Source organism: Schistocerca nitens, chromosome 9, assembly GCF_023898315.1.
Source record: "Schistocerca nitens isolate TAMUIC-IGC-003100 chromosome 9, iqSchNite1.1, whole genome shotgun sequence".
Lineage (NCBI taxonomy): Eukaryota > Metazoa > Arthropoda > Insecta > Orthoptera > Acrididae > Schistocerca > Schistocerca nitens.
The window spans coordinates 282,366,122-282,378,739 of record NC_064622.1 but is presented as its reverse complement, the minus strand read 5'-3'; the positions used below and the strand labels follow the sequence as shown (position 1 = coordinate 282,378,739).

The 12,618-nt window shown below is 40.6% G+C and overlaps 1 protein-coding gene across 1 annotated transcript in view; it reads right to left on the bottom strand.

Annotated features, from left to right (window-relative positions):
• The window catches only part of LOC126203353 (alpha-tocopherol transfer protein-like), an 89,386-nt gene extending 77,171 nt beyond the window's left edge, over nt 1–12,215 (bottom strand). Inside the window, exon 1 of the mRNA XM_049937644.1 lies at nt 12,080–12,215. The gene's annotated coding sequence lies outside the window, so the exon portion shown is untranslated. The remainder of the gene's footprint in view (nt 1–12,079) is intronic.
• Nucleotides 12,216–12,618: the final 403 nt, after the last annotated feature.

Here is a 12,618-nt window from a genome sequence, read left to right as displayed (position 1 = left end):
ACGGAAATCGCTTTGTTTGTTTAACAATTGTTATGCTTTTTTGTTAAATTTGTGAGAAATTCAGGCAGTATGCTATTCAGCGAAATTTTTATAACTGTATACTGCAACGTATTTACACTAACTTTGTTTATTACATGCATGTGAATTTGTTAATGTTTTTGCTTCATGTGGTGTTTACGAGATCGTTACAATGCTTTACGGTTTTACGCATTTTTATGAGGTCGCTTTCATCTCCAACTGTTCGATACAGATTTTGCAGTTGATTTTAAACCAACTACCGGACATGTACTTTAAACATATCTCACACTTGGATGACAGTGCACTAGTATTGGGGGTAAGAATCGCCTGTCTGCAGTGGGGGAGTAGGTGGGGATGATGCATGGGCGACCTAACAGCGGAATGCACAGCTTCGCCTGTCCAGGTGGAGTTCCTGCGCGATGGCTGTGCTTAGCCGACTGCGTCACAGCCCCTACGGCGCAATGAGGCAAAATGATCTGCAGAAAAAGTCAGCGACAACTCATCCGATTTATAGGTGCACCTCTGAAACGCCTGAAGCAATTTCTAGCAAACTGGGCACACGAATGACTTGTAAACCGGATAAAATTACTGTGTCAGTCAGATCCCCCCCCCCCCCCCCCCGCGCCCTAGCATCTCAACTGCTGAGGAAGGGGGTGTAAAGGTGTGAGATAAAACCATAACTCAGGGAAGCCTGCTGCAGTCTCAACCAAATTTCATAAATGTGTAACTCGTTTTACTTCGTTTTTACTAACTCATCTCTTGTCTGTCAGTTTGTATGTTCAGCACAAATTTTGCAGTTGTTTTTAAACTAACTTTCCGGTGAGTTAGAGACTTGAAACTTGCAGCGTAACTCAGTAGTGGTTGGCAATGCAATATGAACTTGTTATCTTGTGCGATGTATGTCGGAGGGTATTTTATTTAGCACTGTGATTTCACGCTGTGCTAAAGACATGAAACGTTCAACATAGCTCAGAACTGGGTGATACCGTTCATGGGAAGAACGGTTGCTGCCAGTTCCCACGTGAGCTCCAGGCACTCTAAATTTTACTTTCAAGGCCTTTTCGCGAGATATGTATTAGAGGAAGCAGTATATTGGTTGAAACGTATGAAGGGAAGCTGATATAAACCTGAAATATACCACACGCCTCTGATGTGATCTTATCAATATGTCTGAAATCGACTGAAAAATTTCTCAAACACAAAACCAAAAGACAGAAAACAATTATTAAATGAAAAATAAATTATGAAAGTAAGAAATTTTTATATCGGACTGAAAGGAACAAAATAATTTCTCCTAGCCCCACACAGATTCGTAATTCCATACAGACAGTTCTGAAAATTAGTGAATGTTAATTTTAACAGCTATGAAAGTACTTGTAAGACTTAAAATACTTGGGGCGTTTGCAATACATAGTTGACGCGTTAACCTCCTACCTGGTATCTGTTGCATGTGTTCCACGTTTTTCGGTTCATATCTTACACGTGTTTTCACACCTATCAAAAATTTACAAACTTTTCATAACTGTCTGTATGGCGTTAGGACTCTGTATTGGACTAGGGGAAATTATTTATAAGTATATAAATATATATTTATAATTATATATATTTATGATTCTATAAAAACATCTTATATTAAAAATTTAATTTTATTTATACACTTATTCTCAATTGACGCGGAACAGTGCAGTGCCAGTTGCCTCGATGTATTATGAGACGGCAAGTGACCGCGAGGTAATGGACTCCACATTTTCAAGAGTATCGTTGTGCATTATTATAAGGATTAGAATTAAAACAAGTGAAATGCGTTGTATCGCACTCTGTAACTAATTTAATGAAATGAATAGGTCATTGTCCGACTGTCACTGAAGGTAGTACTCAAGTAATCGACGGAAGATAATGTGGTCTGTAATAGGTAATAGCAACAGTCGAAGGACAGTCAACGATGTGTCCTATATTCAATCATCGGTGATAGAACACGATCTATTGGAAGGAATATTCTGCCGTTTAGTATTTTTATCTGAAGTGCATTTACTTATTTGCAGCCCTGAGTGGGAAGCAATCTGAAAATCACTCTGAACGGTCAAAAATAACGAGTAATCGTGATTGCTGAATTTGGAGACAGTACTGCAGTCCCTTATTGTATTAGTGACTTGCAGTCATCAATTTCATAACAACGTCAATTTTTAAAGGGTACGAGAAATCTGTTTCTTGTCTGCATTGAGATATAAAAACGAACTTGTAGAAATTAAAAAAAAAAACAATTTTACACAAAGAAATATATTATCTCGTTTTATTTTATATCTTTGCTATGAAATGGAAATACGAGTGTTGGAACTTAAATAGTGGCAACTATCTATTCACAACCGATACAAAAGAGTTACATGTTTGCACCTGTTACTGTCCTTCAAATTAGTCACCAGCGTCGTATAGAACCCGTTGACAGCAATGTGGAAGGCGTAGTATACAGTTAGCAGAGCCTGTTCTGTTGATGGTGCGAATGGAGCGGTCTACTGCCTGTCGAATCTCTGCAACAGTTCTGAAGCGAATACCACGAAGTGATTCCTTCATCTTCGGAATCAAATCAAAGCCACAAGGACTTAAGTCCGGGGAGTATGGTGGATGGTATAGTATTCCCCAGTCCCATCGACCGAACAGAGCAGCCACAGCTTGCGCTATATGCACCCGCGCATTGTCGAGCAAAATGATGGGTGGGTTGCGCAGAAAGTGTCGTCGCTTCTTTCGCAAAGCTGGTCGCAGGTGACTTTGAGACTTTGACGGCCGGAGTGGCCGAGCGGTTCTAGGCGCTCCAGTCTGGAACCGCGAACCGCTACGGTCGCAGGTTCGAATCCTGCCTCGGGCATGGATGTGTGTGATGTCCTTAGGTTAGTTAGGTTTAAGTAGTTCTAAGTTGTAGGGGACTGATGACCTCAGAAGTTAAGTACCATAGTGCTAAGAGCCATTTGAACCATCTGAACCTTGGCCGGCCGCGGTGGCCGTGCGGTTCTAGGCGCATCAGTCCGGAGCAGCGTGACTGCTGCGGTCGCAGGTTCGAATCCTGCCTCGGGCATGGATGTGTGTGATGTGCTTAGGTTAGTTCAAAAATGGCTCTGAGCACTATGGGACTCAACTGCTGAGGTTATTAGTCCCCTAGAACTTAGAACTAGTTAAACCTAACTAACCTAAGGACATCACAAACATCCATGCCCAAGGCAGGATTCGAACCTGCGACCGTAGCGGTCTTGCGGTTCCAGACTGCAGCGCCTTTAACCGCACGGCCACTTCGGCCGGCTTAGGTTAGTTAGGTTTAAGTAGTTCGAAGTTCTAGGGGACTGATGACATCAGATGTTAAGTCCCATAGTGCTCAGAGCCATTTGAACCATCTGAACCTTGTGACTTTGATTTGATTCCGAAGATGTAGGAACCACTTCGAGGCATTCGCTTCCGAACAGTTGCAGAGATTCGACAGGCAGTAGACCGCTCCATTCGCACCGTCAACAGAGCAGGCTCTGCTAATGGTATACTATGCCTTTAACATCGCTGACAACGGGTTCTATACGACGCTGGTGAGTACACTGAAGGACAGTAACGGGTGCAAACATGTAACACTTTTGTATCGGTTGTGAATAAATAGTTGCCACTATTTAAGTTCCACCCCTCTTACATTCTGATTTGTGAAGTTCCCTAGCATTCTTACAAAGTCCGATACGATATTCGCATTTGACACTTCAAATGGGCAGACAGCTCTCTAATGACATTTGAGTAGACATTCTCTTATCGTGTCATTCGTTGATAAGATATTGTCACTGCGATTGATCTCCTAAGGATAACGGCCATGTTGATTACTTTCGAAAACTTGAGTAGCTCTATCAGTTTCGAACGACAAGTGTTGTGAGAGAGCTTACTTCCTTGAGAAACAATGATAGATTATAGTTGGAGTCACGAACGAAGTCAGAAACGATGGAGGTATAGTTAAGGCTTGTTCTGCGCACCTACATCACGCACCCTCCGACAGCCAATAAGCGTTAAATTGTGTTCTGAGCGCTCTGCTGTGAATGCCGTAGCTAATGCGAGCATTAAACGTGACCGAGGCTAGCTGTTTAGTGAATTTGTCTTCTATTTGTAGCGAACTGCCACTGCTTATGGTGATTTTAAATGACACATTGCGCATAAGCAAGGGGGAGACGTGATTTGTAGGATACTGAACATTTCGTTGAATACTGTGATTAAATACAATCATTTATGTATTGTTGTTGGTTATAACCTTGTACTTCTGTGGAAGGTTACAACCTTGTTCTGTGTCAACATATTATTTTTTCCATTATTTCTTTTTTAATTTATATGTCATCACTGCAAGTGCTTGTTAGTCAACTAATGAAGTCAGCACACTTGTTGCAGTGTAATTTGGGATTTTTAAGTATAAACGTTTATGCAATATAACGTTTTCCTTCTTTCTGAAAAAAATTACTTTTGTCACTTACAACCTTATTCTGGGCGGCTATTCAATTATGAATTTTTTCTATTTGTTAAATACGTGTAAATTTATTATCCTTAAAGAAAAATAATTTTTCTTGTGTGATGTGGTACTAGCCATAAACTAAATACATAAATAAATAATGCCCGAACTCCTTCTGTGCTGCATCATTCCGCCTTTGGAACAGCTTCTCAGTGCTCTGTTTACAGTTCAAAGCCCTGTTGCTTCTAAGAACACGCTGAAGCCCTTCCTTCTGTTATCCTCATGTTTCCCCAACAATGAACGTATATGGCCCATTGTCCTCTCTGTCAAACGGTAAAGCGAATGATTCCATTTCCTCCTTGTTTTGCTTCTTTTGCTTTTCATTTCTCAACCAGTCAAGCCCATTTCCGTTAGAGCTAATAGTTTAAATCTTCCTGCTTGTAATTGATCTTTATTGTTGTATTTCTCATGAACGAATACAAACTGCCCGGTTTCTACACTGTTTATGCTACATCAATTTATAAATGTACGACTGTATATTATCTGTAACTTACAAAGCATGCGTCATTGTGACACTAATGTAAAATATGGAACGCCTGATAAGATATAAAAGCAGGGCTGGTGGCCCCAATGTTGCTAGTTTATCCATCTCAGTTCCACGTTACTCTTGACAAAGCTTTTATTACTCCTGCAATACCCACACCTGCCTGTTGGATCTCCGAAGGCCAGCTTTTAACAAATAATTCAACAGCATGAATATATCCGTCAGTAGAAAAAAAAGAAAAATAAACTTTAGTCACCACCGAAATCGTAATCATCAAGCAAAGATCATCAGTTTTTAATTTCGTCCTCTAATTTTACTATTCTTCTCTACATTGTTCTACTTTTAATTATATTTTTCAGCTTTAGGTCACACAAGAGGCCCATTGAGCGGTTTCAATTTATTACCAAGTCATCATCAGATGATCCGTTTAAAACCAATGAAAAATTGAGGTAGTAAAAGATTAGGAATCTTAACTCAAATAAACTTTGAAACACAACCACATGTACTAGAATATGTTACATAGCAACCCTTAATTTCATCTGTAATTAAGTCCCCAGTAATTCGCTACTTCCAGTTTTCTCTCTTTCGAACAGGTGACCCTATGACTTAGTAATAAGTCGAAACCAGTAAATATATACCACTTGTGTGACTTGTGGATGAAATACACTGCCTGACAAGAGAAGAGAAGCACCCAGAAGGGGAGCGAGAATAGAAATGAAGCATCACGGGTAGAGAGGGTATGTTATGTTAGTTGAGTGATTACAAAAGAGCCCATTTATAATCATGAATTTGCACGCCCTCTGGCCTGGATGCACGAACTAAGTCGGTTGGGAATGCTGTTATAAAGCCATTGAAAACTCTCCTCAGGCAAGATCACACACAACTGGGCAATTTCATCTCAAATCATACGGAACATATCAATTCATGATCATGAATTTCTCTGGAAGAAATATGTGTTACACCTCTGCACCACATGTGTTAAGAAATAAAATATTTTCATTTTATCTTGGTTTTTGTAAATGGCACAGTAGTTTGAGAAATGTATAGTTTGCAAATAACTCTCAAAAGAGTAGAGAACTAAAAAAACTAATAAATCAAAAGTACTGGAGACTTGGCAGGCGTTCTGTTTTAAATGGTTCAAATGGCTCTGAGCAATATGAGACTTAACTTCTGACAGTCCCCTAGAACTTAGAACTAATTAAACCTAACTAACCTAAGGACATCACACACATCCATGCCCGAGGCAGGATTCGAACCTGCGACCGTAGCGGTCGCGCGGTTCCAGACTGTAGCGCCTAGAACCGCTCGACCACCCCGGCCGGCCTCTGTTTTAAATCTCCTTCTTTATATGTTCCAGTTTAGTTCTCACTTACTCACATATGTGGGCTTTCTTTTAACTTACAAATTTAAGAGGAAAATACAAAAGTCTTAAATTTTTTCTGTTTAAAATTTTCTTTTTCATTATTTGAAAGGTTACAGAATACTAACTTTCTTGTTATATTACCAGGCACGACTGATATCATTATGAACAATATCCTCTTTGCCCCAACCATCTGTATTACTAAAAATTTTAAAAAATCGCGTTTTTACGAGTATTTAGTCGAAGACTTTCGTCACAAAACTTACGAAAACTGCGCAATATATGGTTTTGTTAATTTGTTAGTAGTAACTGCAATAAAATTAGGCTTCATTTTTCTGTGTAAATCATTAGAAATTTTTAACATTCTGCATATTTCGCATTATTGAATTAGAGTTTTGTGTTTGTTTTGAACTTTTTGTTACATACAATGTCAGTAGGAAGTATAGATAGTGATAGGATGTGATGCGTGGAGTATGAAAAAAGACACAAGAAGATGATTTTTAAGAAAAGTGAAAACACTTCACAACATTGGAAATCTGTCAGAGGAACAGCAGAAATATATTGGCCCTCAAATAACTGTGTCACCCTCACGTCAATTGTGCAGGAATTGCTATACTCGCTACAAAAGGAAATTCAGTGATAACCCACTTGAACGATAACCGTCACTGGAATGTGATGCTGAAGAAAACAGTGCAGATGTTTACATTGTTGGATGTGAAATTGTTGATGCGTTCAATATTAGCATTTCTGTTATAGCCTCTAAAATATACCCCATTAAACGCCCAGGAAAGATAAGAAGCACAAGAAGAAAACGTTATATACAAATACAAATGGAAGAACTTGAAACAAGTTTTACACAAGCAACGTCTTCAAAACTTTGTGAAGTGTATAATGTAGATGCACTTGGCGCAGAACCTAATGACAGTGACATGTGCACCCATTGTGATGTGTAGTTTCAAACTGTATCTGCTATCTCAGCACCCACATGTACTTAGAAGCTACAATTCCTCACGCTGATACCAGATAGCTACTACAAGAAGCACATACAGAAATACATAGCCACTTCCTCAAATCATTTAATTTCAAAAGTTCGTAAAATAAAGAATGAGAAAGATATTTGGGGATGCCCAGATTCCTACTGTGGACATTCATTGCAAGATGATATGCTTAATGGCATCTGGAATACTGCGTAAGTGATGACAAAGGTTGCAGTTGGCGAAGTCCTAGTTAGGCTGATGTTATTTCTCTTAGTAAAAATGGTCAAAAAGTTGGAAAGATAAAAATATATATGACGATACCAATAAGAGAGGCATATCTCCTAATGAAAATGGAGAACCAAAATTTAAAAAATAGTCTCACAAAATTCTACTCCTTACGACCAAAATGAGTGAAATGCCTGCCGGTGAAGGCAATATGCACACGTATTCGCTACACTAATTTTAAACTTATTTGTATCACAGTTAGTATTGTCACAGGTTAGAAATGCATACAGATGGACCTGATGCTGTTGTGTGTACGTCAAGAACTGCAAGATAAATGTTGGTTTCAGGAGTGTGCAGTGTGTCCTGGTGCTAAAGTGATATTACACCTTCAGGATACTGACAATGACGTAACCTATGCGTTATGGGAGGGGGCAGAGTTGGAAAGGAAGGCAGTGGAGCTAGGGACGTTTGTTACAGAGGAAAGGCATGTCATGAAAGGAGCAGCTCATCATCATATCCATAGGATTCAGAGACAGCCCACAACAGAAATAAAATCAGCCACATCCCAGAATACTGACACATAAGTTCTTCATTTCCACTTTGCTGAGAACCGGTCTGTTGCTTTGGAAAACGATGTTCAAAGTTACCACTGAAACACATCACAAGTGTCAATATTCACAAGTGTTGGGCACTTCCTTGGAAGATCACTCTGTTTTGTTAGTGTCCGTGATGATTTCATTCATGACAGTGCACATGCATGCTATGCTGCCAGTATGATAATTGATGAAATAGCACCTAAATGGCATACATTTCCTAAACATCTGTATTTGACTGATGGTGCAGCATCTCATTTTAAAAACTGCTTTCAGCTTTATAAACTTGGAAAACACTGTACTGGAGTTAAGACAAAAACTTGGATATTTTCAGCAACATCACGTGGGTAGATCGCGTGTAATGAGGAAGAAGGTATCTGTAAACACCTTGCAACAAGATTTAATCTCTTGCAGGAAACTGTTGATACTATAAGAGATGCTATTGGATCTGTACAGACAATATAAAAATTACTGCAAAACACGAAACTCTTATTTCTAAATGAAAGTAAATAAGAGGAATTCCGTTTAAAAAAGAGACGAGAGTGTACAACTATGAAACCAGTGGTAGGAATTCAGTCAACTCACTGGTGGGTTGCACTCCACAGAGACATATACATATACATATACATATACATATATTGCAAGAACAGTTCTGAACGAAATGGAGCCTTTTACGTTTGTGAAACGCAGAGACCTCAGTCTACTTTAGAAGATTTTGTTGCCTACAATTTCATTTCTTGTGTGTATGACAATCAGTGGTGGGTGGGACAAATAATATTTATGTCACTCATGCACTGCAACATGTATCCTTCTCCTTTATTACACCTGATGGTCCATCAAATTCTTTCATATGGCCATCATCAACAAACCAGTATGTAGTTCCTATTTCCAAAGTACTGCTCTTGTTGGGTCATCCTTGTCGGTGTGCAAATTCACATTGCCTATGCAAGTTCGGACGAGGAAAAAAAAAAGAACAGATGAACTCTTTTCAGCAGTGCAGTGTTGATTGTTACAGCGTATGCGATTTTAGTTTATGGAATGTCATAAAGAAATAAAATTGTAACGAAAGGCGATAAAAATTAGTGAATAATAAATAATGTCAGAAACAGAATAATGTATGTACAAAGCTAGTTTTGATAAAATGCTTGAACAAAATGAAGAATTGTTTTCCCACTCACTGTCAAGGCTGCAAAATAATTTTTTTGAGTAAGATATACCAATTTTGTCTTACATTTACCAAAAATCAGCAATCAAGAGGACGCGAGATGTTCATGTCATACTGTTGTGTCGTCAGAGTTCCCTCAGCCACTACCAGCTATGACCCAAAGGCATAGCTGATGGTTCCAAACACCATGACGGCAGCAGGAACGCCGATGTTCCCTCTAAAACATTGTAACAATGGGACTTCTGTCTGTTTCGCCGGGAAATACTTGACAACGATTGTTATCCGTAATGGTCCAAAAGCGCGATCATTTGCCGAGCACAAAGCGACTCCATTCAACAGCAGTCCGTGCTTCGCGGTCAAGGCACAACCCCAAACTCAGCCGTTGTGCAGCGGTGTTAACAGCAGCCTACTAACTGGATGGTAATTCCCCAAGTCGGCTGCTGCTAGTCTCCAGCCAATAGTGCGGGATGACACAAAATGTGGCAGGGAGTCCACTACGTCATCTTAGATGGAATGCGCAGATCCGAGGGAGTTACCGTGGTTTGGTGCAAAATATGGCGATCCTCCCTTTTGAGTGGTCTGGTGTGATCGACTAGAGCTTCGATGATTAGTATGTCCGCCCTCATTTCTCAAGCTGTCAAGCAACGGGGTATCGTGACATCCGAATGTCCCACAAGTCTAGATACTGCACGATTCCAGTAGTCGGCAAAATGTAGATCCGCAATGGCTACCATGTCGAACTCTGTCTGCTACTGGTAACACTTTCTCACCTGAATATGCAGCATCTCCGTGTCATTCACAGTGATCTGATGCTGTTCACGTCCCTTTATATGCCATTCCAGGCCTAGTAACAACACTAAACACGACCTACACATATGCACTCTGGTGGCCGTTCTACCTGAGGCTGACGACTGCACCTCTGATCTTTTACGCACCCGTCAGTGGTCTGTATATGTTTGAAGTTACATTGACATCTACATCATACTCGGCAAGCCATCCAACGGTGTGTGGCGAAGGGTACTTCTGGTACCATTAACTGATCCCCCCTTCCCTCTTCCACTCACCAATGGAATATGGAAAGAACGATCGTCGGTAAGCTTCTGTACTGGTTCTATTTTCTCGAACTGTCTCGTCATGAGGATTTCACGAGATGCATGTTTGAGGAAGTAATATGTTGACTAACTCTTCCCGTAAAGTACTCTCTCGAAGTTTCAACAGTAAACCTCCCCGATATGCGCAACGCCTCTCTTCTAATACCTGTGACTGGAGTCTGTTGAACATCTTTGTAACACTCTCGTGCCTACAAAATAAATCTGTAACGAAACGCACCAGTCTTCACTGAATCTTCTCTATCTTTTCTATCAGTCCTACGTAGCAAGGATCCCAGATTGATGAATAAAACTCAAGAATCTTTTGAACAAGCGCCTTTTAAGCCACTTCCTTTGTGGATGAGTTACGTTTCCTTAAGGTTCATCTTATGAATCTCAGTCTGGCATCTGCTTTTCCTACTATTGGTTGTATGTGGTGATTTCACTTCAGGATAATTACTCCTAGATATTACGGTAGACGCTGTTTCCAGCAATTTACCGTCAATAGTGTAGCTGTACAGTACTGGATTTCTTTTCCTGTGTATGCGAAATATGTTACTTTTTTTTACGTCCAGGGTAAACTATCAGATCCCTCACCATTCATCAATCTTCTATAGGTCATTCTGCAAATCGACACTGTCTTCTGAATTAGTTACTTTCTTATCCACAACCGCATCATCTGCGAATATTCTTAAAACTTTCTGCGGCCGCGGTGACCGAGCGGTTCTAGGCGCTTCAGTCCGGAACCGCGCGACTGCTACGGTCGCAGGTTGGAATCCTGCCTCGGGCATGGATGTATGTGATGTCCTTAGTTTGGTTAGGTTTACATAGTTATAAGTTGTAAGGGACTGATGACCTCAGATGTTAAGTCCCACAGTGCTCAGAGCCATTTGAAACATCCAACGCTTTCTACTAGATTATTTGTCTATATTGTAAGCAGCAACGGTCTTGTCACACTTCTTTGGGGCACTCCGGAAATTGCATTTATATATGTCGATTTTGTTTCGTTAAGAGCGACGTTTTGAGTTCTGCCTACAAGGAAGTTTGCAATCAAGTCGCGAATTTGATCTGATACTCAGTTAGCTCGTATACTTTTTACTAAACGGCCGTACGGGGTGATGTCAACTGCTCTGCTAGAGTCAAGGCACACGGCATCAACCTAAACTCCGTAGAATACAGCGTTATGGATGTCGTGGAGGAACAGAGCGAGCTGTGCTTCAAAAGATTTCTCTTTGCGGAATAGATGTTGGTTTTTATAGAGGAGATTTTCGTTCGCCACAAATTTCATACTTTTTGCGCATAAAACATAATTCTACAGCAGCTTGACGTCAACGATGTAGACTTACAGTTATGTGCATCTGCCCATGTCTGAGGATTGCTCCACTTATTTAATCATTTAGTGTTATTATTTAAAGAACTAAAAGACGGTAAGTTTGTTTCTCTAAAGCAGTATGACTAGTGTGTGTAAATTTGATTCTGCACCAAATGATTTTAAAATGATTTCGAATAATTTTAAGTTTGGACGGGTGAAGAACTGCCACGCTACTTCTGCCACTCTCATCCGAAGGTGGACAATTAAATATCAGTTAATGGGAAGAAGATGGGAAACACATACAGCAGATCTGTAGGCTGGCCGTTCAAGAGACAATCACGTACCTCGGTCTGCAGGCGGTCGGAGCTAGCGGGCGTACTTCCCAGGCCTTCTTGTGTAGCGTCTGATGCGGTGCTGGTGTGAGGCTATCAGGTGACGCCCGTTATCGGCAATCGACTCCCTCCAGCACTGCCGCAATCGGGAACCCGCCATCAATGCTCCCTCTTCAGCGTTATCGCACGGTCATTTCACTTAGCATGTAGCCGGGGCATAGCTCAAGGACGCGGTGTGGATAAAGCGGAGTACCTGTGGTCACGAGTAGCAGTTCAGCTCTTTGCGTCTCATTCCGGGTAGTTTTCCGTTTGTGCTTCTTTATTGCTCTACTCAAACCAAAGGACGCACCACGATGATTAAAGCAATGGACCAGCGGAGTTATACTCCTGTCCCGCGTTCGTGATCTAGGTTTTCTGTGGTAGGCGTGAACATTACCGAACAATATGTTTAAGAAGACGTGATTCCCAAATTCACACACGTATTATTTGTGAAAGAGTTGAAAGATTGCTAGAAGCTGACATCTGAACGATACTTTTGGGTTGCGGAGAAG